The sequence below is a fragment of the Bos javanicus genome, chromosome 14 (assembly GCF_032452875.1).
Source record: "Bos javanicus breed banteng chromosome 14, ARS-OSU_banteng_1.0, whole genome shotgun sequence".
Taxonomy (NCBI): domain Eukaryota; kingdom Metazoa; phylum Chordata; class Mammalia; order Artiodactyla; family Bovidae; genus Bos; species Bos javanicus.
The window spans coordinates 4,248,793-4,272,908 of NC_083881.1; the positions used below are offsets into that span (position 1 = coordinate 4,248,793).

Genomic DNA, 24,116 nt, shown 5'->3' on the forward strand with positions numbered 1-24,116 from the left:
CCTCCCTGGGCAGGGAAGAGGGCAGAGTGAGGTCTGGAGAGAACCTTTCTATTTCCCCGGGCATCCTAGTCTTTAATTCGGGAGGGCAACTCCCGAGGCGAAGACTGAGCATGCTCGCGGCCAGAACTGGCTGGCGGGAGCCGGTGGGCTTCGAGCTGCTTGCGCCCCCTTACACGGGCCGGGCGGGCGGGCAGGCGAGCGGGCGGGGTCTGGCTCCTGGGCATCCGGCCCGGCCCGCGGGCTCCCGTCGCCGACTGGCGGCGGAGAGGGCCGAGGCTGGGGAAAGGGGGCGCCGCGCCTCCGCGCCCGACGCGCAGCCTCGGGGCGGTGCGCAGGGCTGCGGGGAACCGGGCCAGTCGGCGGCGGCAGGAACGGCTCTCCAGGCCGCGAGGGCGCGCTGCGCGCCGGGTGCCGGGGTCTGGCCGCGTCCCGGCGAGGGAAGGGGAGAAGCGAGGGCGCGGAGGTGAGCGGAGCCAGCGGGCGAGAGCCGAGAGCGCGGGCGCGGGCGCGGGCGCTCGGTCCTTTTTTGCCTTTTCGCAGTGGTGGCGGCGGGTCCTTTTCGCCAGCGTTGGCAGCCTTGCCACCCGGCCCCGCTTCACCGGGGCTGCCCCGGAAGAGGCCGCGGCCGGGCAGCTGTTGCGCCGAGAGGGGGGCAGTTGCGGAGTTCCATAACCATAGCAACCGCATCAGCACCACGGCGGCGGCGGCGGCGGCGGCGAGGGCAGCAGCCTCTCGCTCCTCCTCCAGGCAGCCTTGCTGCGGGGACCCGAGACCCAGCTCGCAGGTGCCCGGACTCCGCGGTCCTCCCATTGCCGCTGCAAGTGTTGGCGACTGAAAGAGGCGGAAAGAGCTGAGTGAGGGACCGAGGAGCTGGTGGCCCCGGAGGTGAGAGAGGGGAGCCCTGCAGTGGGAAGACAGGTAGGTGAGAGCGCTCCAGGCTCGGCAGCTGCAAAACTCTGTCCTCTGTGGCAGTGACGTTTCTGGAAGCGTGGTTGCTAGTTGGATGCCTTTCTTACTTAACAGGGATTCCGCCGCCGCGAAATGTGCTTTATCTCCTTCTGTCTCCACCAGTCTCTGTCTTCTAGTCTCAGGGCACATCTGGACACGTCTTGAGAGGGTACAAGGGGCAATCTGATGTGACTTGGTGGGGAGACGCTGGGTTAATGAGGTGATCCCCACGGAAGTCCCAGGTGGAGGCTGAGAGGGCACATCCCGACCCTTCTGCAGGCAGGTTCTCGGAGCCCTTGACCCAGAGCAGGCTGGGGGGAGGACCATGTTGGGAAGAACTGAGGCAGGGATAGTGGTTCTCTGTGGTCCAGGCTGACCCTGTGGCTTGGCCAGGGGCAAGGGTGGGTGGTATTTGACACGGAAAGGGAGCAGAGCGCTCACCAGGTCTTGTTTTGTAAAGTCAGTTTCAAGCCTAGCAACTGGAAGGGATATTTAGATAAGGGGGAGTGGTAACTGTTACCATCTTTGGACCCAGGGTATCCCTGAAGTTTATCACATGATTGCCTTTGGCCATAACGGGTGGAGTGGGAATAGATATAAAATTATAAATGAACGGTCAAAAATTTCCCTCTTTTTTTCCCCTTAACTCATGTCTAGCTGTCCTTACAACTATTGTCAGCAAAATAAGACTTTTAGGGATTATAATAATACTCTTTGTCCCCTTGGCCAAAGAGGACACCAGCTGTGGGCAAACTATTTCACTTTCAAACAGCTAGAAAATTCAGCTTCAGTTCTCTGTTTGAACTACGGAGGCATTGTTTTTCCATCAGGTTCTGCTGTTCCTGGTATTAGGGGATGTGTCAGAGCTGAGAGGCACCAGTGCTATTCTCAGAGGATGGACTGTTAACCTTGTCTGGAGACCAGAGAGAGGGGCAAAGGTTTGGGCATGATTCCAAACCCAGCTCAGCAGGGGTCAGGGCTCCAGAAGACTGTAGAGGAGGGAGATGAAGTTGGGTGAATAATTTGGGTCTAACGTCTCTTCTGCATATGGGTAAGTGGGTCTCTGGGTAATTTCTGAGATGGGCAGCCATTGACTTTTACAGGCTCTCTCTTTATACTCGGGCTTCTGGGGATAGTGATAAGTCCCAGTTAAAAGGCCATGTTCTTTAATTGGGCTTTTAATTTATGCTGTAGTTATGTTGCCTGTGGGGTTGTGACTTGACCAGCCTTTCATTTGGGATTTCTGTCTTAATGAGAATGATATTACTGTATTCCAGGCAGATGGTGAGGTGTAGAGAAAAGAGGACATGATTTGGGAGCCAGGAAACATTGATGGGAGCCTTGATTTCTTCATACACTTGCTGTGTGACCTTGAATTTCCCCACCTCACTGAGACTCCCTTGTCTCATCTGTGGAATGGGGATGCTAACAGTTCTTGATGCTTGCCAGGCTCTTGAGACAGTCAGGTGGGATGATGGGGAGGGTGGATGGGGAAGAACTTTTCAAAACCTAATGTCTCATGCAAATAAAAGGAATTATCATTGTTTTCTAAAGAAACTCCCTTTCTCAGATCATTTAATGCGCTTCAGCTATGAACAAGGAGTAGAAATACCGGTCAGTGACTCACAGCTGAAACCCTGTAGTCTGGTCCAAGATACACTCAGGGAAATATAAAGAGGGCTTTATCAGAGGAAACACAGCATGTCATCCTTGCCTGCAGATGTTGAAGGTCAAGGGCTTTGGCATCAAATGCAGTACTTATCTAGTTTGGGAACACTGAGGTTTGCTCTCCGCAGGGCTGGACTAAGCATTTTCCCCTGTGAACAGCGGTTTGCACATGGTGGGGACTCATTTCAGTGCTGCTTAGATGGATTCGTTGGACGCACATTGTGAGCTCGTTGGGGCAAAGTTCACCTTCACCCAGCTGTGCTCTGTAATGCCAGGTGTTTACCAAATCTTCGCCAGTTTGAAGGCTTATAGCTTGATGGCATGGCTGGACTGTCTTATACCATTCTCTGCTCTTTTCTAACCCTGAGATTGCTCACGCTGGTCTCTCTGCCTCAAATGGACCATTTCTCATTTCCTTTTTCTGTTCACGACACAACTCAAATGCCCCTTCCTCCAGGAAGCCTTTCTGGACTCTCCCCTGTGCTCCCACAGCACTTTGGACCTGCTCTGTGACAGCCTGTGCTGTGTCATGTTGTCGCTTGCATTCTAGATTCCATGCTTCCTGTGGGCAGGATCTGGGTTCTATTCTATCCCAATTGTCGTCCCTGCACCTGGCACAGCCGCTGTCGTGACAGATGGTTGTTGAAGGCGTGCACAAGTCTTACCTGCAGCATGACCGCCAGCCCCAGAAGAGGCTGCACAAAGGCTGACCGAGTTGCCTTCCTCAGTCTCAGTCTGTGCAGTAAGCCTGAAGGATGCTTGCTGGGTTGTTGTGCGTTATTTAGGGTCAACCCACTGAAGCAGAGTGAAGGCGAACAAAAACCCATATTTTGTCTTAAAAATGCTCATATCTTTTTCAGCGGGTACTTTAGAATAACGGTAATCTGGTGTTGAATGGCCTTCCTATAGCATTTGCTGGAAACATCTGATGGCGTATTTTAAACTGAAAATGTACTTCACTCCATTCAATATCTTTCCTTGATTTCAGCTCCAGTGTAATGGAAAAGCACATAGGCTGGATCAGGAAGGCCTAGATTTGAATCCTGGTACTAAGAGGACCCGGGACAAGGACTCATGGCCTTCCTGTTCTCTCATTTGTGAAATATGGTGATCCCTGTATCTTGAAGACGCCAAGCGCTAGGGATGAACGGGAAGCTGTGCAGTGAAAAGCAATCCCAGTACCTTATTTCTTTTCATTTTTTTTGGTCCTAGAAAATGAGCAAAATCTCTGTGTCTGATTACACAACGTAAGACAAAGTGAGCTGGAAACACTGACTCTTACACTTGTTAGCTCTCTGTGACCTTCAGTGCCTCGCTTTGTCCCCTCAGCCATCTGCCTTGTCTCTGTACTGTTATAATGGCAGCTACCTTTCACGACGGGTTGGCAAGGCATACGTTATAAGAAAAGTGACATGCCTGGCACATAATTCACGATATCTGTAATTTCCAAATGACAGATGTAATTGCCCATAATAGAAGTTCCAACTTTTTTGAGAAATGTCCCCAAATGCATTCTCTCTTTATGCCTGTGTTTCATTTATCTTTTAGAGGGCGCTGGGGGCAGAGGACAGGCAGGGGTAGAAAAGCTACTAATAGGAGGATGGTGGTTTCTAAGGGCCCTCTTTCCATGTAGGATGCCAGGAAACAGTGGAATAAGCTCAAAGTTTAGATTTGAGTGCTGAGTGCTCATCCCGACTCTGAAGCTAACTGCTCACAGGACTGTCGACCTGGCCTCCTCACCTTTGTGGGCCTCTGTTTATTCATCTATAAACAGTCTGGGTGATTTTGGTGGCCCCATCTTCCTGATTTCAGTGTTCCCATCTGTTAATTAATATTTGTCCTCACCAAGGTTACCTCTGTGGCCCTCTGGCTGTCTTTTGGGTCAAAGCTTGTCACTTGTCCAAATACTACATTTTAATGCACATGGCCTCAGCTGATAAAGAACCTGCCTACAGTGTGGAAGACCTGGGTTCAATCCCCAAGTTAAGAATATCCCCTGGAGGGGGGTGTGTGGCAACCCACTCCAGTATTCTTGCCTGTGGACAAATTTCAGTTCATTAAAAACTGCAAAACCAATCTGTATCATGTACCAAACCAATCTAAAATAAATCTACATGTTTAAAAACAAAACAAAACAAAACAAAAAAAAGGGATCTTGCCTGTGGACAAAGTCTACAGTCCTTGGGGATACATGGGCTACAGTCCATGGGATCGCAAAGAATTGGACATGACTGAGCGACTAAGCACAGCTCATGCCTGTATACCGGCTTCTTCCCCACCATATTTCTCTTTTAGAATTGTCCCATGGTCATGGGACTTAAGCAGGTATTGAGTGCACCCTACCATCTCTCCTTGTCCTACCCTGCTTCTTACCTGGCCTCAAGTAAGATAGTCTGCTGCTCTGTCCATCCTGGAAGATCTCTTTCATTAAAAATATAAGACATTGTGTGGATGAAACTCTGTCTTACCTTCAAGAACTGGAGGGGATTCACAGATATCCCTTATATTCGCTGAGCTTCCCAGACTCTGGGTGCTCAGCAACATCAAATATTTCTGTTCAAGCATGAATCATTTCTAGATGGCTGCACACTGATTTCAGGAGCAATTCTCAAGGGAGGTTTTAGCATCACAAGTGAAATTGGCCAGCTGGGCCAAGGCTCTTTCCCATGGCCTTCCACCTCTGATGTGGTTGGACAGGCACTGTGTGTGCCCAGGTCAGGAAATTTGAATCAAGAGCCTGCTGCGTGTGACTCATCACACCAGGGCAGGGGTTTCACCTGTGAGCAAGGCCAAGAGCTGCCCCAGGTATTTGGGGATCAGGCATGGAAACAGAAGAACGAACTAGGCAAGGCTGGGTTCTGGAAAGCAAAGGGGAGAGACATTTGATACATTTCCTGGGAGGGACTGTCAAGAAAGTCTTCACAGAAGAGTGCGTTGTGTTAAGGTGCTTCAGTCATGTCTAACTCTTTGTGACCCCATGGACTATAGCCCACCAGGCTCCCCTGTCCATGGGATGCTCCAGGCAAGAATACTGGAGTGGGTTGCCATGCCCTCCTTCAGGGGATCTTCCCAACCCAGGGATCCAACCCTCATCTCTTTTGTCTCCTATATTGACGGGTGGTTTCTTTACCACTCGTGCCACCTGGGAAGCCCTCACAGAAGAGAGAGGGCCTAAAAGAAATCTACAGAAATTTCCAAGTAGGGGGAGGGGCCCTCAGTAGGAGGTAACCTGTAAAGCCGTGGAGGCTGGGGGTAGTGAAGAAGTGATATGAATGGGCAAGGCTGGAACACAAGTAAAGCGGTGTCTGTTGAGGCTGGGGACAGAAGAGGGGCACGTCTTGGCAAGTCTTTTGAGGCCAGCCAAGGAGCTTGTCCTCTAACCTGAAGGTCTTGGGAAACATGGAGAGGTTTAGAAGTGGACCGACAACTCTCCCTAGCTTCAGAATAGAGTTTAGAGTCAAGAAGATGGTTCAAGCCAGAAATATGATGGCCTCTCTGGAGACTTTTCAGATAAGAGTCTTGAATTTAGGACTTCCCTCATGGTCCGGTGGATAGGACTTCCTATTTTCAAGACAGGATTGATCCCTGGTTGGGGAACTGGGATTCCACATGCCACTGGGTGCCATCAGAAAAAAAAAGTCTTGAATTCAAGAAGGGGAATTAAGATGAAGAGAAGTGATGGATAGGGGATAGTGAGAGCAGGAATCCTAATGAGGGAGAGATGGAGAGGGGTCAGTTGAATGAACAAGCTACTTCCTTTGTCATAAAAATATCAGAGGAACACTGTAAGGCCTTTTGACCTTGAATGTGGGTCAATAGGAGGGAGGGATCATGGGCGACACTCAGAGGTTTCTTTACATCTTTACTGCACCCAGCACCTTCATCTGTCACCTGAACAAACACAAGAGCCTCTAAATGGGCATCTCTGCTCCATATGTGCACCTTCACTATACTCTGCACAGGGCAGCTAGAGAGATCTTTGAGAAACTAAAATCAGATGTGATGAGAACACTTATTATCCCCCATCTTAACAAATTTCAAGTGTACAATACAGTATTGTTACCTATAGTCACCATTCTCTGAATTAGCTCTTCAGAGCTTACTCATCTTACAGAACTAAAACTTTGTACCTTTGGCCAAAGGCTTCCCAGGTGGCTCTAGTGGTCAAGAACCCACCTGCAATTCAGGAGACTCAGGTTTGATCCCTGGGTCAGGAATATTCCCTGCAGTAGGAAATGGCAACCCACTCCAGTATTCTTGCCTGGAGAATCGCATGGACAGAGGAGCCTGGTGGGCTGCAGTCCATGGGGTCACAAAGAGTTAGACACAACTGAGACGACTTAGCACGCATGCACCTCTGACCAGTGTGTCCCCATGTGCCCCTCCCCCAGCCGCTGGTGACCACCATTGCACCTGCTGTTTCTGTGAGTTTGACTGTCTGATTTCACCTTTAAATGAGATTGTACACATTTTGATCTATATTGCTTAGCATTATATCCTCCTTTTATGTTGTTACAAATGACAGGGTTTCCTTAATTATTTTAAAGCCTGAGTAACAGTCCATTGTCTGCATCCACATCTTCATTCATTCGTCCACACGTGTGCATTGCTGCTTCTGTATCTCGGCTGTTGTGAAGAATGCTGCAGTGAGTGTAGGATTGCAGATATCTCTTTGAGATCCTGATTTCAATTCTTTTGGACATACACCCAGAAATGGGATTGCTGAGTCATATGGTAGTTCTATTTTAAATTTCTTAAAGAAACTTTCATGCTGTTTTCCATAATGGCTGTACTGATTTATCTTCCCACCGACAGTGCACCAGAGTTCCCTTTTCTCCACATCCTTGCCAACACTTATCTTTTTTTTTTTTTTTTTTTTTGCGCTATTGAGTTGTCTGAGTTCCTTAGATATTTTGCATATTAACTCTTTATCAGATATATAGCTTCCAAAATTTTCTCCTCTTTTGTAAGTTGCCTTTTTACGCTGCCAATTATTTCCTTGTCTATGCCGAGTTTTTTTAGTTTAATGTGGTCTCACTTATTTAATTTTCACTGTTGTTGCCTGTGCTTTTGGTGCTGTATCCAAAAAGTCATCGTGAAGACTTGCATTTGTAACTTTCCCTGCTATGTATCCCTAGGAGATTTTTGGCTTCAAATCTTTTGTTCTCCACTTTGAGTTGATTTTTGTGCAAGGTGTAAGATAAGGGTTTGGTTTTATTCATTTGCATGTGAGTGTCCAGTTTTCCCAACACCATTTATCAAAGAGGTTATCCTTTCCTCATTGTGTATTCACGACACCCTTGTCAAAGATTAGTCGACTGTATATGTGTGGGTTTATTTTTGCCCTTTCTATGTGTCTGTTTTTTACCATGACCGTGCTGTTTTAATGACTATGGCTTTGTGATGTAATTTGAAACCAGCAAATGTGATGCTTTCAGCTTCATTCAGCAGTGAGAGGATTTTACAGTGGGAAATGACAGACACAGAAGTGTATTTTGGATTCTGGCTGCAGTAGAGAGAGTGCATGTGAGGGGAGCAAGTCAGGACGTGTAGAGATGTGATTGGAGGTCATCGCAGGAGGTAGTGATGGTCCTGACCATGGTTAAGGTCACAGAGATAAAGAAAGGAGAATAAACTTCAGAAATATTAAGGCAGGTGAACACTGGGAAGTATGGATGACTCAATATACAGTATCTGAAAGTGCAGAATTATCAAGGATGACTCCTAATTTTCTAATGGATTGGCCTTGATGTTGTTCACTGGCCTGGGGACACAGGGGAAGGAAGAGATTTTCAGGGGGAAATGATGACTTCTATTTTGGATAAGTAGATTTTTAGATCTCTGTGGAAACCCATGTATGTTTTATGCAATTTGAGTTATCAGTCAAGCTCAGAAAGGAGTTCTTGACTTGAATCTGAGCTTAGAAGATCATCAGCACATAGATGTTAATTGAGAGCATGGGGGGAGCAGTGATCACCCCAGGGAGTATATAGAATGAGGAAATAAAAGTGTTCTTTTAGACTCACAAGGTCGATAACACCGCCTATTCAACCCATTCAAAAAAAGAAAAAAAAAAATACAAAACACACATTCTAGAATTTCCTCTTCCCTTAAGGGCTTTTTACTCTGTCTCCATACTGCCGGCTAGGAAGTCAGCCTTGATGTTTCCAGGGCTCTTTCCCCTCATCCAGTCTTTTCTTTATAGAAGTCTCCCTGGACCACCCTAGTCAAATAGCCCCTCAGAGCTTGCTTCATTTTTCTCCACATCACTCATCACTGTATAACTGTTTTAATATTATTACATATGTATTTGCTTGTTTAATTGATTATCTCCATTGAAGATGGTAAGCTCCGTGGTGCAGGGAGTTTGTCGTGTTTATAGCTGCACCAAGTTCCTAGAAGAGATTTCCTGGCACTCAGTGAGCATAGAGCCCATATTCATTAAAGTGCATATAGAGGAATTAATACCAGGAATCTCCAGTAATAGAATAACACTCTTCCAATTAACACAAATACCCACAGTCCTATATAAGTGCCGTTCCAAGCTCCTGATCATCAGGTGGGGACACTGAAACACTTCCTGGTCCCTTATGCACCCGCTCCCTGCAGGGAACCACCTCCCCTTCCTGTTTTCTCAGCCAACCCTGACAAATATGTTTCAAGTTTCCATTTAAATTAAAAAAAAAAAAAAAAAAGGAAAAATTTCTCCCGGTACTGAGATGAAGACAACCTGGGGATGAAGGTAGATGATTCCCACCCACTATGCTCTAGTAAATGCAGAGGTGGGTGTTTTGGCCAGCGAGGTGGGAAACAGCTCTGCTTGAGGCCAGCAAGTATGAGACAGAAGTGCAGCACCCCACTGTTCAACTTAATCTGGAAATAAAAGCAATGTGTTCCTGGACAATGGTTCTTAACCTTCATTACGTTGAGGATCACTTTGAGGATCTGATGAAATCTGCAGTCATTCTCCAAAAAACAAACAAAAAGAAAGAAAGAAACAACACTTTTATCAGAAGGGTTATGGATCCCCTGAAGCCCTTCCTTCCGTGGACCCCAAATAAGAATCTGTGTTCTAGGAGAGGGATGGGGTGGTTTCAAAGCCTACAGACATCCCTTTGTGGGCACCATGGGGTGGTGTGTTCTCTGTTGATGCCTGAGCGAGTAGGTGCCTAGGTTATACATAAATCAACACGCATTTTATTTTATTTTATTTATTTATTTTTTTTATTCCTTTTTAGTTTTTAATAGGAATAAGTTTCCTAATATTCAACACGCATTTTAATGAAAGACACTTCCTAGAGCCGGGGGCTGTTTAGAATGTGACTGCCTTGGATCCGTTTGTTTTGGCCTCACCTCATGGCTTGTGGGATTTTAGTTCCCCAACAAGGGATCAAACCCCAACTCTAAGCAGCAAAAGCCTGGAATCCTAACCCCTGGACTTCCAGGGAATTCCCTAGACCTGAGACTGAATCCCAGTCTGACTACAGTGACCAACTTCTCTCTCTCTCTCTCTTTTTTTTTTTCTGGGACTGTTCAAGTTTGCAAACTAAGAGTCTGGCATCCTGGGACTACCCTCAGTCCTGGACAAACCTGGTTGGATGGTTATCCTAGTTCTGACATTTGTCAGCCAAGTGACCCCGGACAGTTATGTGGCCTCTGTGGAGTGGTCCCCCCTGCTTCCTGCCTCAGGTTCTGTGACACAGACTTACCTGTCGCATCCCAAGATGGATCTTGTACAGGTGATTGGTTGAGAGGCTGCTCTCAGTGGAAACCTCAGAGGGAGTGAGGAGAGCAGAAATAGGCAGGGAAGAAGGCAGGCGTAGGTGTGGGTGCCTCACCTAAGCTCAGCCGGATCTGCTTTCCATCCTGAAGCAAGCAAGACCATTCTTGTGGAGCCAACTCTGGGGGATCTGTCTACCCAAGTATTTCTGGGGCAGGCAGCTCCTGTCAGCTCAGGAAAGTCCTTTGGAGGACAGAGCAATAATGGGTTATTACCAGCCAACACGGTAACTCAGTGATGGGCACACACGAGCCTGGGGCAGGGGGCAGGGTGAAGCACCAGTAGGTCTACCACATTCTAACTGATGTTTCCACTTCTTCCCATTAGAGCTCCCTCCAAGTCCTCCTTTAAGACAAACAAACCTCCCCATAGCTGCTTCTTGGGGAGCTCACAATGTTCGGTCGCACAACCCTGTGATCCCCTTAGAATGTCTGTTCGCATTAGGCAGTTGTGTAAACATGACTAAAAGGGTCTCCTTAAGCTGTGTAATGCTTGGAGCCCAGGGAGCCCTGCTGTGGGTTCCTTTCCCCATTTAGCCACACCTTCTCCTGCTCATACATTTCTTAAAAACATTAAAAGTTTAGTTCATCATGGATTTTTTTGCATTGATATAATTTTTTTTTTTAGGTTTATTTTTGGCTATGCCACACAACATACCAGATCTTAGTTCCTCAAGCAGGGATCAAACCCATGCTTCCTGCAGTGGAAGTGCAAGTCTTAACCACTGGACTACCAGGGAAATCTCCCCCTTACTCTTCTCTTAAGAGCATTGTAGGAAAGTTACAGTGGGCTGCCAGCTATGCTGGTGCCTATTGGACTGACCAGTCACAGACTGGTCTTTTGCTCACACATTGCTGTCCAGTCTCCATTCATTCTGGTCCCTGGGTCTTGTTTGCTTCAGCACCTGCCATTATCTTAGATGCCTTCCTAGTCAAGCTGAATGCCCCGATAGCACCTTGGCTTTCAGCTTCTCAGCTTGGATAGCTTTTCTTCTATTCCACTCAGCCATATATTCATTCATGTCTCATACTTGTTATAGACGCACCGAATAATGTATTGAACCTGGCTTCCTCTCTTTGCTTGCTATATTTTACACTTATATATTCAGTATATCAATAGTTCTCTATGCTGTACTGTAAGAGATTGTTGTTTATGCATTCTATATATAATAGTTTACATCTGTTAATCTCAAACTCCCAATTCATCCCTCCCCTGCACACCCCCAGCAACAAGTCTTTTCTCTATGTCTATGAGTCTGTTTCTGTTTTGTAGGGAAGTTCATTTGCATCATATTTCAGATTCCACATATAAGTGATACAATACAGTATTTGTGTTTCTTTTACTTTGCTTCATATGATAATTTCTGTGTGTGCTAAGTCATTTCAGTCATGTCCGACTCTGCAGCCCCATGGATTGTAGCTCACCAGGCTCCTCTGTCCATGGGATTCTCCAGGCTAGAATACTGGAGTGAGTTGCCATTCCCTTCTCCAGGGGATCTTCCCAACCCAGGAATCAAACCAAGGTCTCCCGCATTGCTGGAAGATTCTTTAGTGTCTGAGGCACCAGGGAAGCCCAACCCAGGGAATCAAATCAGCATCTCTTTTGTCTCCTGCATTGGGAGGCAGGTTCTTTACCACTGGTGCTGCCTGGGAAGCCCCATGACAATCTCTAGGTCCATCCATTATCCCTCTTTTCTAGGAGTTCCCTCCTTATGGGTCTATGGTATGTAATTCCAGCAGCGCTCTCCTGATAACCCTGCCATAACCTCAACTTCTCTTGAGGATATTGTGTTACATTACCTGCACTGATCTTAGTTTCTTTAAGTGTGAAACAACAAAAACAGGCAACTCATAAGAAGATGTTAATGAAAATTGAATGAAAAAATAAAGCAAACTCAACACTGTTGTAATACTTGACATGCTATAGGTGATTAATCAGTGTTTATTGTAAGTAAAGGCTCATTTGTGAACTTTAATGCCATCTCAGAGGGTGGTGAAGGCTTTCCCGATGACTCAGTGGGTAAAGAATCCACCTGCAATGCAGGAGACACAGGAGACTCAGGTGTAATGCCTGGGCTGGGAAGATCCCTTGGAGGAGGATACGGCAACCCACAGTATTCTTGCCTGGGGAGTCCCATGGATAGAGAAACCTGGTGGGCTACATACAGTCCATGGGGTCCCAAAGAGTTGGATACGACTGAGCGACTAAGCACACACACAGAGAATGGTAAGGTTGGCATCCTGCTGTGAAAACTGAAGAACCTGAATGAGACTCTTGTTTGAATGGAACCTCTCTATGGGGTGGACGAAGGGAAATCCCTTAGGTGGAGCCTTTGGATCCTGAGTGAAGGAACTTGGAGATGTTCAGGCTTGAGGGGTCTTTGAGTGCGTCAAAGCATAATAGCACAAAGCAATAAGTTATGTTCCGAAGTGTGACAGTGAGTCATCAAGGAAGAACTAAATTACAGTCTGTAAACTCTGCTGAAAGAAGGCATGGGAGTATAATTTCTAAAATGAGTTACATTGAAAATTGCTAAAATTAAATATAAAAGTATTTGATATTTAAAGCATTTGGTATAAGTCATCTTGAAAATTAATTTCTGGGCACACATCCTCATGGCAGAGGTATTACTACAGGGGAAGAGTGGATGACTGAACGGTGGTTTTTGTGAAACCTTATTGATTTTAAATCAGAATATAAAATGCACCGAAGAATAAATGGCCTTTTTCAGTTTGCTTAGAGGAAATGTTTAAATATAAGATTATCTTTGGAATCTTGTGCCCAAGGTAGAATTCATCAAGCGTGATTTTTTTTTTTTTTTTAGCGTGCTGACTGGTGTGAACCTTTGGGAGAATAAAATGAATATTAATATAATTGCTTCTGAATATCAGAATGAGATTCCCTTGGCTTTCTCTTTTCCTCTTTCTTTCCAAAAACATGCATGTATTGGAGACAAAAAAAAAAAATGATCATCAATCCTTTTAAAGTGACAGGCAGATATTGAGTTCTATGTAGTACAGATGAGAGAGACAGGAAGCCGTTTCGGAATACCTTCTCTGTGCTGGTGACTGTCATAAATATTTCCCTGGTGATAGTTTTATTTAATCCTCATGCAGGAGGTGTTACTAGTGATCTTTAAAGCCGGAGAGACGCAGGCACAGAGAGGGGGAAATCACTTGCTGAGTCCCACAGATAGCAAGAGAGGAAGCCTGAATCGTCCCTGAAACTGGCCTGATCCCAAGGCTTATTCCTTTTCAGCCACCCCATAGGCGTCCCTTGTGAAGGGCATTTAAAATTAAGCTATAGATCATAAAAGCAAAGCAAAACAAAAGACCAAAAGTAAAAGCCCAAAACTACTCAGTCAAAATATTTGGCTTTTAACCATGCAGTTGTTTAAACTTGGGAAATGGAATTGAGCTTCTGTTTGACTTGGAATATGAAGAAGATGAGAAGAGGATTTGTTTGATGACCTTTAATACAGGTCTGCTTCCAGCGTCTTTTGATTCTGGATTATACATGAAAAGGATACAGCATGTTTACTTGAAAAGACACTTCTGGAATTAGCGGCCTTTAAAAAAAAGAAGAAAGAAATCTGGAGAAGTCTGTGTCTTCTTTAATTGTGTAGGTAAGCAGTTTGAATTTTAAGTGTTTGCCTTTCCACTTTATACTTAGTTGACTATCTCCATCCAAAATGAAAGAAAATGTGCTTACTGAAACAGCAGATCTGCCTTGCTTTCTTTGTGTGGTTTAATTGCACATCCTCCTGGAAATTTTCATTCAAAATTCAGTGATTAATGTACGTGTCAAAACTTCTGGGATGTTAATTTATACATCTAAACTTTAAATCAATATGTGCTTTAGGATAAATCTCATTTTAAGTTAAAACTGAGGCTGGGTTGGCGCCCAGGGACATATAATGTGAGTCATGGCAGGAATGAAGTGTGCACTGTGCTTGAGGTTTCCTTTGCAGAAAATCTTGGGGTCCTGATTGTGGTTGCCAGAGAGATGGAGAGTGAATACACACAGACACACATGCGCACACACACATAAACATCTGCACACACCCCCCACATCATACCCTGACACGCTTTCATCTGGGCAACTTCTTCATTGATTCAGATTCACCTCAGTCATCATCTCTTGAAAAACCTTTCTCCATCCTTCTGAGGAGCTTCCCAGGTGGCTCAGTGGTAAAGAATCTGCTGCCAATGCAGGAGATGCAGATTTGATCCCTGGATTGGGAAGATCCCCTGGACAAGGACATGGTAACCCACTCCAGTGTCTTGCCTGGAGAATCCCATGGACAGAGGAGGCTGGCGGGCTGCAGTCCACGGGGTCCAAGAGTTAGATATGACTGAGCATGAACACTCTTCTGAAGGCTGACTCCGTCATCTTCTCTGGCCTCCCACAGGAGCTGGATGTAGCTTGACCACAGAATTAAACCCTTCAAGGCTGCTGAGTGTGACAGTGAGGCTCTGCTCAAAGCCTGGCTCTGCTCCTGGTGACCTGTGTGCCCATGGGCAGATTACTCATCCCTGCTGTGATTATATTTATGCATTTATAAAATTGGGATTAAAAAAATAGTATCTCTTGGGGCTTCCCTGGTGGTCTAGAGGCTAAGACTCTGCACCCCCAATGCAGGAGGCCAGGCTTACATCCCTGGTCAGGGAACTAGATCCCACATTCTGCAACCAAGAGTTCGCCTGCTGCAAGTCAGGATCCCACAAGCTGCACGGAAGAGGGAGGATCCTGCATGCTGCAGCTGAGACCCAGTGCTGCCAAATGAGCAAATAAATACAATAGTGCTGCTTTCAGATCTTTGTGAGGATTAAAGAACAAATATTAATATAAGTAAAATGTTTAGAATGGTATCTGGCATATTGCAAGACTCAATAAATGTTACTGTCTGCACATCAAACATTGATTTAAGTCCTTCTTTGTCTCTTTCTTGGGACAGAATCTGTTGCTTTATCTGTCAAATAGAAGGGTAGCAAGGCCACTTTCCTCATAGGTGGCCTGGACAATATGCCCACCTCAGGCATAGGGCTTATAAAAATGCCTGACACAGAGCAAAAGAATTGAGAAGGAAGAGCCATTTTATTAGTGAAAGAAGTTTACTCAAGCATGTACTTAGGGCCAGGCCTCATGCTACATTCTGGAATCTTGTTGAGAAGACAAGACTTAGTCTCTCTCTCTCGGGACTTACATTTTTGCAGTGGGAGAGTAGGGGAAGGCAGACACCCCGGGCAGTAGTAACTTGTTTTATTTCTTCTTCCAGACGGTGCACTTGAACCTTCATTCATTCATTTACTAATGCGTATGTACCTTCAACACGTATGTGAACACTTTCCCTGAACCAGCCACTTGACGTGGATTTTCTCTTGGATTCCTCACAACAGTTGTATGAGCTGAAAAGATTCTTTCTAGACCATTTTCACAAATGGAGATTCTGAAGCTTAGAGAGATGGAGTAACTTGCCAGAAAATTGCACAAATGATCACAGTTAGAGTACAAATTCCAATTTAGGGCCCTCTGATTCCTAATCCCTTTCATGAGGCTGAGTTATAAAACAGGAATGCTGGCAAAGTGCTCACAGAATGACGGGAACGGAAGCAAGTGCACTTGCTTCTCTGCTGCTGCTGCTGCTGCTGCTAAGTCGCTTCAGTCGTGTCCGACTCTGTGCGACCCCGTAGACGGCAGCCCACCAGGCTCCCCCGTCCCTGGGATTCTCCAGGCAAGAACACTGGAGTGGGTTGCCATTTCCTTCTCCAATGCATAAAAGTGAAAAGTGAAAGGGAAGTCGCTCAGTCGTGTCCGACTCTCAGCGACCCCATGGACTGCAGCCTACCAGTCTCCTCCGTCCGTGGGATTTTCCAGGCAAGAGTACTGGAGTGGGGTGCCATTGCCTTCTCCGTTGCTTCTCTAAGGCTCACTTTTTTTCAAAACAAGCAACTTTTTATTGGAGCATAGATAATTTACAATGTTGTATTAGTTTCAGATATACAGCAAAGTTTTTAAGTTAAATATATGTATATATATTATTTTTCAGATTCCTTTTCTTTATGGGTGATTACAAGACATTGAGTAGAGTTCCCTGTGCTATGCAGTAGGTCCTTGTTTATCTACTTTATACACAGTATATATCCATTAATCCCAAACGCCTAATTTATCTCTCTCCCACCCTTTTCCCTTTGGTAACCATAAGTTTCTTTTCTGTGTCTGTAAGTTTATTTGTATTTTGTAAATAAGTTAGTTTGTATCATTTTTTCGATTCTACATGTAGGTGCTATCATAGGGTATTTGTCTTTCTCTGTCCGACTCCACTTTAGTGTGATCATCTCTAGGTTCATCCAATTGCTGCAGATGGTATTTCATTCTTTATGGCTGAATAAGTACTATTCCATTTATATACGTTCCACACACACGCACACACACACCACATCTTCTTTATCCATTCACCTATCCATGGACATTTAGGTTGCTTCCATGTCTTGGCTATTGTAAATAGTGTTGCTATGAACATTGGGGTCCATGTATTTTTTTTTGAGTTCCTCATTTTTTTCTGGGTATATGTCCAGGAGTGGGATCGCTGGGTCATATGGTAACTTTATTTTTAGTTTTGTAAGGAACCTCCATACTGTTCTCCATAGTGGCTACCTGTCTCCCTATTTTTAAAACAAGGAGGACGAGGAGGTGACTCCTGTTGTTGTTTCTGTTGGGCTTTCTTCCACTAAGAAATAATTTCAAGTTTCTTTTGAATTTGTTCCTTTTCTGATGCTCTCTTTCCTCCCCCCCTTATTTCTTTCGTATATACTGTATTTATTCTTTTAATAGAGGCATTTGCTACATATTTTTTTTTCTGTCATATTAGAATGTGAGCAGTGTGAAAACTGAATCTATTTCATAGTTCATCTTTCTTCCCAATGCTTTCATACCATTTAGCTCAGTTCAGTTGCTCGGTCGTGTTAGACTCTTTGCAACCCCATGGACTGTAGCACGCCAGGCCTCCCTGTCCATCACCAACTCCCAGAGCTTGCTCAGACTCATATCCATCAAGTTGGTGATGCCATCCAATCATCTCATCCTCTATCATCCCCTTCTCCTCCTGCCTTCAATCTTTCCCAGCATCAGGGTCTTTTCCAGTGAGTCAGTTATTTGCTTCAAGTGGCCAAAGTATTGGAGCTTCAGCTTCAGCATCAGTCCTTCCAATGAATAGTCAGGACTGATTTCCTTTAGGATGGACTGGTTGGATCTCCTTGCAGTCCAAGGGACTCTCAAGAGTTTTCTCCAATACCACAGTTCAAAAGCATCAGTTCTTTGGTGCTCAGCTTTCTATATAGTCCAATTGTCACATCCATACATGACTGCTAGAAAAACCATAACTTTGACTAGATGGACCTTTGCTGGCAGAGTAATGTCTCTGTCTTTTAATATGCTGTCTAGGTCGGTCATAGCTTTTCTTCCAAGGAGCAAGTATCTTTTAGTTTTGTGGCTTCAGTCACCATCTGCAGTGATTTTGGAGCCCAAGAAAATAAAGTTTGTCACTGTTTCCATTGTTTCCCCATCTATTTCCCATGAAGTGATGGGACCAGATGCCATGATTTTCGGTTTCTGAATGTTGAGCTTTAAGCCAGCTTTTTCACTCTCTTCTTTCACTTTCATCAAGAGGCTCTTCAGTTCCTCTTCACTTTCTGCCATAAGGGTGGTGTCATCTGCATATCTGAGGTTATTGGTATTTCTCCTGACAATCTTGATTCCAGCTTGTGCTTCATCCAGATTTTTTCCAAATTTGCTGGCACATTGTGTGTGGTACTTTAATGGCATCATCTTTTAGGACTTGAAATATCGCAGCTGGAATTCCATCACCTCCACTAGCTTTGTTCATAGTGATGCTTCCTAAGGTCCACCTGACTTTGAACTCCAGGATGCCTGGCTCTAGGTGAGTAATTACACCATTGTGGTTATCTGGGTCATTAAGATCTTTTTGTACAGTTCTTCTGTGTACCCTCTGCGTCTGTTATGTCCACAGTGTTTTTGTCCTTTACTGTGCCAGTCTTTGCATGAGACGCTTTCATACCATAGGTGGACTTTAAATGCTTATATCATTGAATCGTTCAACTAGGATTTTATTGTACTGCCCAGTGCAATGACCCACGGAAATAGGGTGATCCCAGCATGTCAAGGTGCAAATGTTTTGGAACAGGATGGATCCGAATTACTGAAGTTCTGAGGTTTCCTCTGAGCCACCAGCCCAGGCTGAGAGCTGCTCATGCAGCCTAGCCGCCCTGAGCTGCGCACTGGTTGTGAATGGCCACTCAATTCTCTCCAGCCCTCACTTGCCTCGAGAGCCCCCATGGAAGTTACACAGGAACATTAAATTCTTAAGAATGGAAAATCCAGAGCCAAACTCCCAGAGGCCCAAGGACATCCAGTTCCAACTACCAGCTGCATTGTTCAGCCTTGTTTATTATTAGCCCAGTCCTGCCAGCACAATTGATTCCACCGAGAACCTTCTCAGAAAGCTCCTGCCCCAGGGTCTCACTGTGCTTGGAAACAGACTGTCTTAAGCAGGCACTGAGTCTGCTTAATGGGGTAAGCTCCAGGGGAGAAATATCAGGGGATATTTTGGTGGGAAAATTAGGTATCCAGGGATACCATTATGATTTCTGTATTATTTTAGGCTGGGACTTCAGAATGCTTTATAATTTAGAACTAAGAATAAACCTGGATTTCATTTGATTTCTACATCCAGAAAATATTACTGGGTACTTACCCTGGGTCAAGTCCAGGGCTGAGGATTCAAAGACACAATCATTATCATCCCAATAGCTAATATTGATTGAACTTATTTAGCAGGCATTGTGATAAGCACTTTTCATACATTATTGTTTTTAATCTGCAAGGTGCTCTACTCCAGGATTCCATTAGGATTTTATTCTGCACACACCCAAGGGTGGGGCACTTGTTAGAGTACAGAATGCTATGGTCGCTTTAGGCTTATCTCTATACATTATTTTAGTAATTTGGAGAAGCTGAAGGTCACAGCTTCAGTAGATGGAAGCCGTAGATTTAGAGGTACCTTTAAACACATGTTGAATGCCTGATAGCTCTCTGGGTTTCAAGTTATGGGGGAGGAGGCAGATGATTAATAATTTGAAAGTAATTTACTAATTGCTGTAAGAAAATCAGCCATGGGGTGCTGTCTGGAATTCAAAGGAGGGAGGAGCTATCAAGGAAGACTGTAGAGGAGGTGAGCCAGCCTTGGTAGACTAGCTTTATGTCTCCAACTAGTGGGAAACAGTATTCCACATCAGAAGAACCTGTGCAAAGACAAGTTCCTGTGGAAAGAAGGGTTTTTTAGGGTACTTGCTAATGGACCCATTAGAATGATTGGGACTCAGAGAGCATGTGGTGATGAGGAGGTGTTAGGAGATGAGAATGATAAGGTATGTGGGCTCTGAGATGAAAGAGCTGTTATGGCAGTGGGTTGGGATTTTACCCTGTTGGAGAATGTATTATATATAGTTGTGTGTCAGCAAAAACTGGGTTTAGCTGTGACAATAGACACCTAATGACAGTAAGTTATCCAAATGGAGTTTTATGTAATGACATCTGGCTTCTACCACTGGTTGCAGGAAGACATCAAGGACACAGCTTGATGTTCTGCCCAATTTCCTGCTCTGCCATCTTTAGCACGCAACTTGCTTTTTCAGATTCATGGTGGTGGGGTGTTTTCTCTAACATCAGGCATGGTGTCCGTATTTCAGATGTATAGGAAGCAGGAAGGGGGAAGAGTGAAAGACTCCTGTCACCAGGTCTCTCTCTTTTGTCAGAAAACAATTGCTTTCTCATAATCCCATCCAACAGGCTTCCACTAACATCTGCTTGGTCTGAACTAGGTCTTGTGACCCCTACTGATGAAAAGGGTGTCTGTAGAGTGCTTATTATTGTGGTATGTGACTGAGCCAGATAATGCCAAAATTCCATTTAGAGAGAAAAGGAAGTTTTTTTTTTTTTTTTGGATAACAAATGAGAAAGCGCCTGCCATTAGGAGTGACGTCATCAGCTTAGGTTTACAGAGATGGCTTTGGCAGCTGTCAAGTGGCAGACCTTGCAACCGTGACCATCAAGTAGGGCTCAAGTGAAGAAACGGGGAGAAAAACGAGGATAATAGGATAGAAGAGAGGAAGTCCGTGGTGATGTAGAAGCCACATGAAGGAGCGCTTTACCCTGAGTGGGGCAAGGTCTGGGTAGGAGTTCCCAGAGGATGTGATGATGGGAGGGATTGAAGGAAGAATGTGGGTTGGTGACAAAGAAATAAGCACAAGCAAGACAGCTTGGAGGAAAGAGGAACAGCCCACATTAATGATGGGGATTTCACTCTGGCTTAAGAGCCTCCTGCCTGTCAGGAGCTGTTTATCTCATGTAAAAACTGTGTAAGGAGAGCTTCTAGGATGCCTGAAAACACACGCTTAGCACAGGAGTCTCTAAGTTCAGAGAATTCCAAAACAAGGCACCCCCATCCGATACCCATACTTCTCCCAGTCCAGATTCAGTCTCCCCAGCAGGAGTCATTTTGCAATAAGCAATATTGTTTAGCGATAGAGTTCACATCATTATCTGTTTCCAGGGAAACAGACTTAGAAAGCTTAACCAGTGGTCAGATTCCTAACCCAGGAAGGGAGAGATTTGCTAACCTGTTGCTCAGAGCCCTTTAATTTGTGAGTTGTTGAAAAGCCCTTGGAAGGGTTTTTTGGTAGTGGATACCTTGATCAGATTTTCTGTTTAGAAATGACTTCTGGACTCAGTGGTGGATTAATGAGATAGGACCATGACGGTCCTGCATAACTACATGGGAGGCTTGTTGTTTATGGAATATTTTATTTTTGGCTGTGCTGGGTCCTCCTTGCTGTGCAGGCTGTCTCTGGTTGCAGCAATCGGGGGCTAGTCTCCAGTTGCAGTGTTCGGGCTTCTCACTGTGGTGGCTTCTCTTGCTGTGGAGCAGGGACTCTGGGCACCCAGGCTTCAGTACTTACGACTCCCAGGCTCTGGAGCGTGGGCTCAGTAGTTACGATGCATGGGCTTAGTTGCTCTGCAGCACGTGGGTTCAGGGATTGACCCTGTGTCCCCAGTATTGGCATGCAAATTCTTTCCCACCTAGCCACAAGGGAAGCCTTGTTTGTTTATTTTTAATGGGCTTTATTTTTAGAGCAGTTTTAAGTTCATGGAAGAATTGCGTTCTCCTGTATTCCCTGCCCCCACACGTACACAGCTTCCCCTACCATCTCCATCCTGTACTACAGTGGTGTGTCAGGTACAACTGGTAAACCTACATTGACACATTCTTGCCACCGCGAGTCCACATTTTACATCAGGGCTCACTCTTGATGTTGTGCATTTGGAAACATTTGTAATGACGTGTATCAAATTCATTGTGACATGACAAAATACCATTTTACAGTCATGCAGAGTGTTTCCACTGCCCTAGGAATTCTCCACTTCGGCCTGTTTGTCCATCTCTTTCACTAACTCCTGGCAACTGACCTGTTAACTGTCTCTAGTTTTGACTTTTTCCTGAATGTCATATAGTTGGAATCACACAGTCTGTGGCCTTCTCAGATTGGCTTCTTTCACCTATTCATATACGTTTAAGCTTTCTCCATGTCTTTTGACGACTTGATAGTTCTGTGTTAGTGCTGAATAATATTCCGTGTTCTGGATGTACCATGCTTTCTGTATTTATTCACCTACTGAAGGGCATCCTGGTTGATTATGGTTTTGGTAATTATGAATAAAATGGTAAACATCAGTGTGTAGGTTTTCGTGTGGGCGTTAAGGTTTCAACTCATTGGGTAAGTAGCGAGAAGCAGGATTGCTGAATCATATGGTAAGAGTGTGTTTTGTTTCATAAACTACTGCCAATCTTCCGAAGTGACTGTTCCATTTTGCATTCCCACCGGCAGCAAATGATAGTGCCTATTGCTGCATTTCCTCATCCTCATTTTGCATTTTCAGGGTTTTGTTTTCCTGGTTAAAAATGATGGGTCAGTGGAGACAGAGCAGGCAGATTCTAGAACTACCGCGGATTTCACGTCGACAGATCTTGGTGATGGGTTGGCCTTGGGTGTTACAGAAGTGTGTTGAATCTTGGATGACTCTAGGGTTTTAGTTTGGGCGACAGGATGAACAGTGATGCTACTTGCAAACACAGAAAAGTGAAGGACCAAGACAAGCTTTCACAACCACAATCTGGCATCTTGGTACGAGATATCCATAGAGTGTGTGGATGTTTGGAGAGATCTGGGTTGGTGATAGAACTACAAGTGTTATTGGCATGAAGATTGTAGTTAAATTCATGAGATCTGATGTGACTCCCTAGTTAGAGCATTTTGGATTCTTTCCTGTAGAAAGAGAAAAGACGAGGACAGGAGAAAGAAGTATGGATGGTACAGAAATCAGCTTCACTTGGGGTCTGGAGAGAAAAGCAAGCTCACAGCAAACAACATAGCATCTTCCCGGAACTTTGGAGCCCGGCAGAGCAGATACAGAACTGGATTATCCAGTTATTTCTGGCTCCCTGTTATCCTTAGGAAACATAAGTTGTAGCTTTCAAAAGATATTTTTGGATTTATTTTTGGTTAATCTGGAAGCAAAAAGAGCAAATATTACACAGTTTGGTAACAGCACAAGGTGGTACCAGGTCTGGTCCCAAAGTGAGTATGTAAACTATTTTATTCATTTCTTGTTGACAAATGTTTCTTGCCACTTACTCTGGGATGGAGACCATGGGAAGAGAAGGCAAACGAACTGGACCACATGCTCAGTCTTCTGAGCCTCAGATCCAGTGGAGGGAGTCAAAATACAAAAATAAATAAATTTAATGGGAAGTAAAAGCAGCAAAATAAAAGATGACAAGTGGGTCAGATCGAGGGGTCGGGGACACTGTCTGGTGTCAGATCATTTGAACGGAGACTTCAGTCAAGTCAGGGATGCTCAGGATGACATCTTCAGAGCCCTATCTAGATTGTCAACAGGTTTGCATGGCTTAGAGCAGGAATAACACAGACATGAAACTTGCAGAAGCAGAAATCTGTGCTGGGGTCCCATCAGGTGCTGGTCTCTGCACTCACCACTTGACCTTTTCTCATTTGTCTCTTAGAGCCACGTGAGAGAGGCAGTCTTATTATTCTCATTTTGGAGGAGAGAAATTGAGGCTCAGAAAAGGAATAATTGGCCCAAGATCACACAGTTAATGAATGAGATGAGGAGAATGATACTTGGGAGTCTGTCTGCCTTCAAGGTTCGCACTCTTTGTTCATCTATACCATCCTCCACACATGGCCCTGACCATACCATCCACAGCATATTCCACAAGCAATTTTCAACTCTCTCTGCACTGGAAAGAAGGCACCAGGGCTATATTTGTTTTCTGTTGTCTGTCTGACTCTTTAAAATGATTTCACAATCCTCATATAGAATCACTGAATCTATTTAAAGTTTTGCTCAAGACGAGTTGATAAAGTCAAATAAAACATGAAACACTGATCTTTATGTAATGTGCATAGCAAATCTGTTCCAAGGCACTCCTTGCAGTGTTGCAGTCCCCAGGGCTAGCTTGTGTTTGAGAGAGCTCATTCTGTTTATAATTTTATGCACATTTACACAATGCTCAGCCTGAATTAAAACAATAAAATTACAGTTGAATAGAAAAATTCACGAT

General features: G+C 44.9%; 1 protein-coding gene across 4 annotated transcripts in view; it reads left to right on the forward strand.

The window, feature by feature from the left end:
• The first annotated feature begins 376 nt into the window (after positions 1-376).
• Positions 377-24,116, forward strand: part of FAM135B (family with sequence similarity 135 member B) — a 263,682-nt gene continuing 239,942 nt past the window's right edge. For 2 of the 4 annotated variants that reach the window (XM_061438527.1, XM_061438531.1), the window contains exon 1: positions 594-918. The gene's annotated coding sequence lies outside the window, so the exon portion shown is untranslated. Of the gene's footprint in view, positions 464-593; positions 919-24,116 lie in introns of those variants that run through there. The other 2 variants (XM_061438529.1, XM_061438530.1) reach the window with 2 other exon arrangements.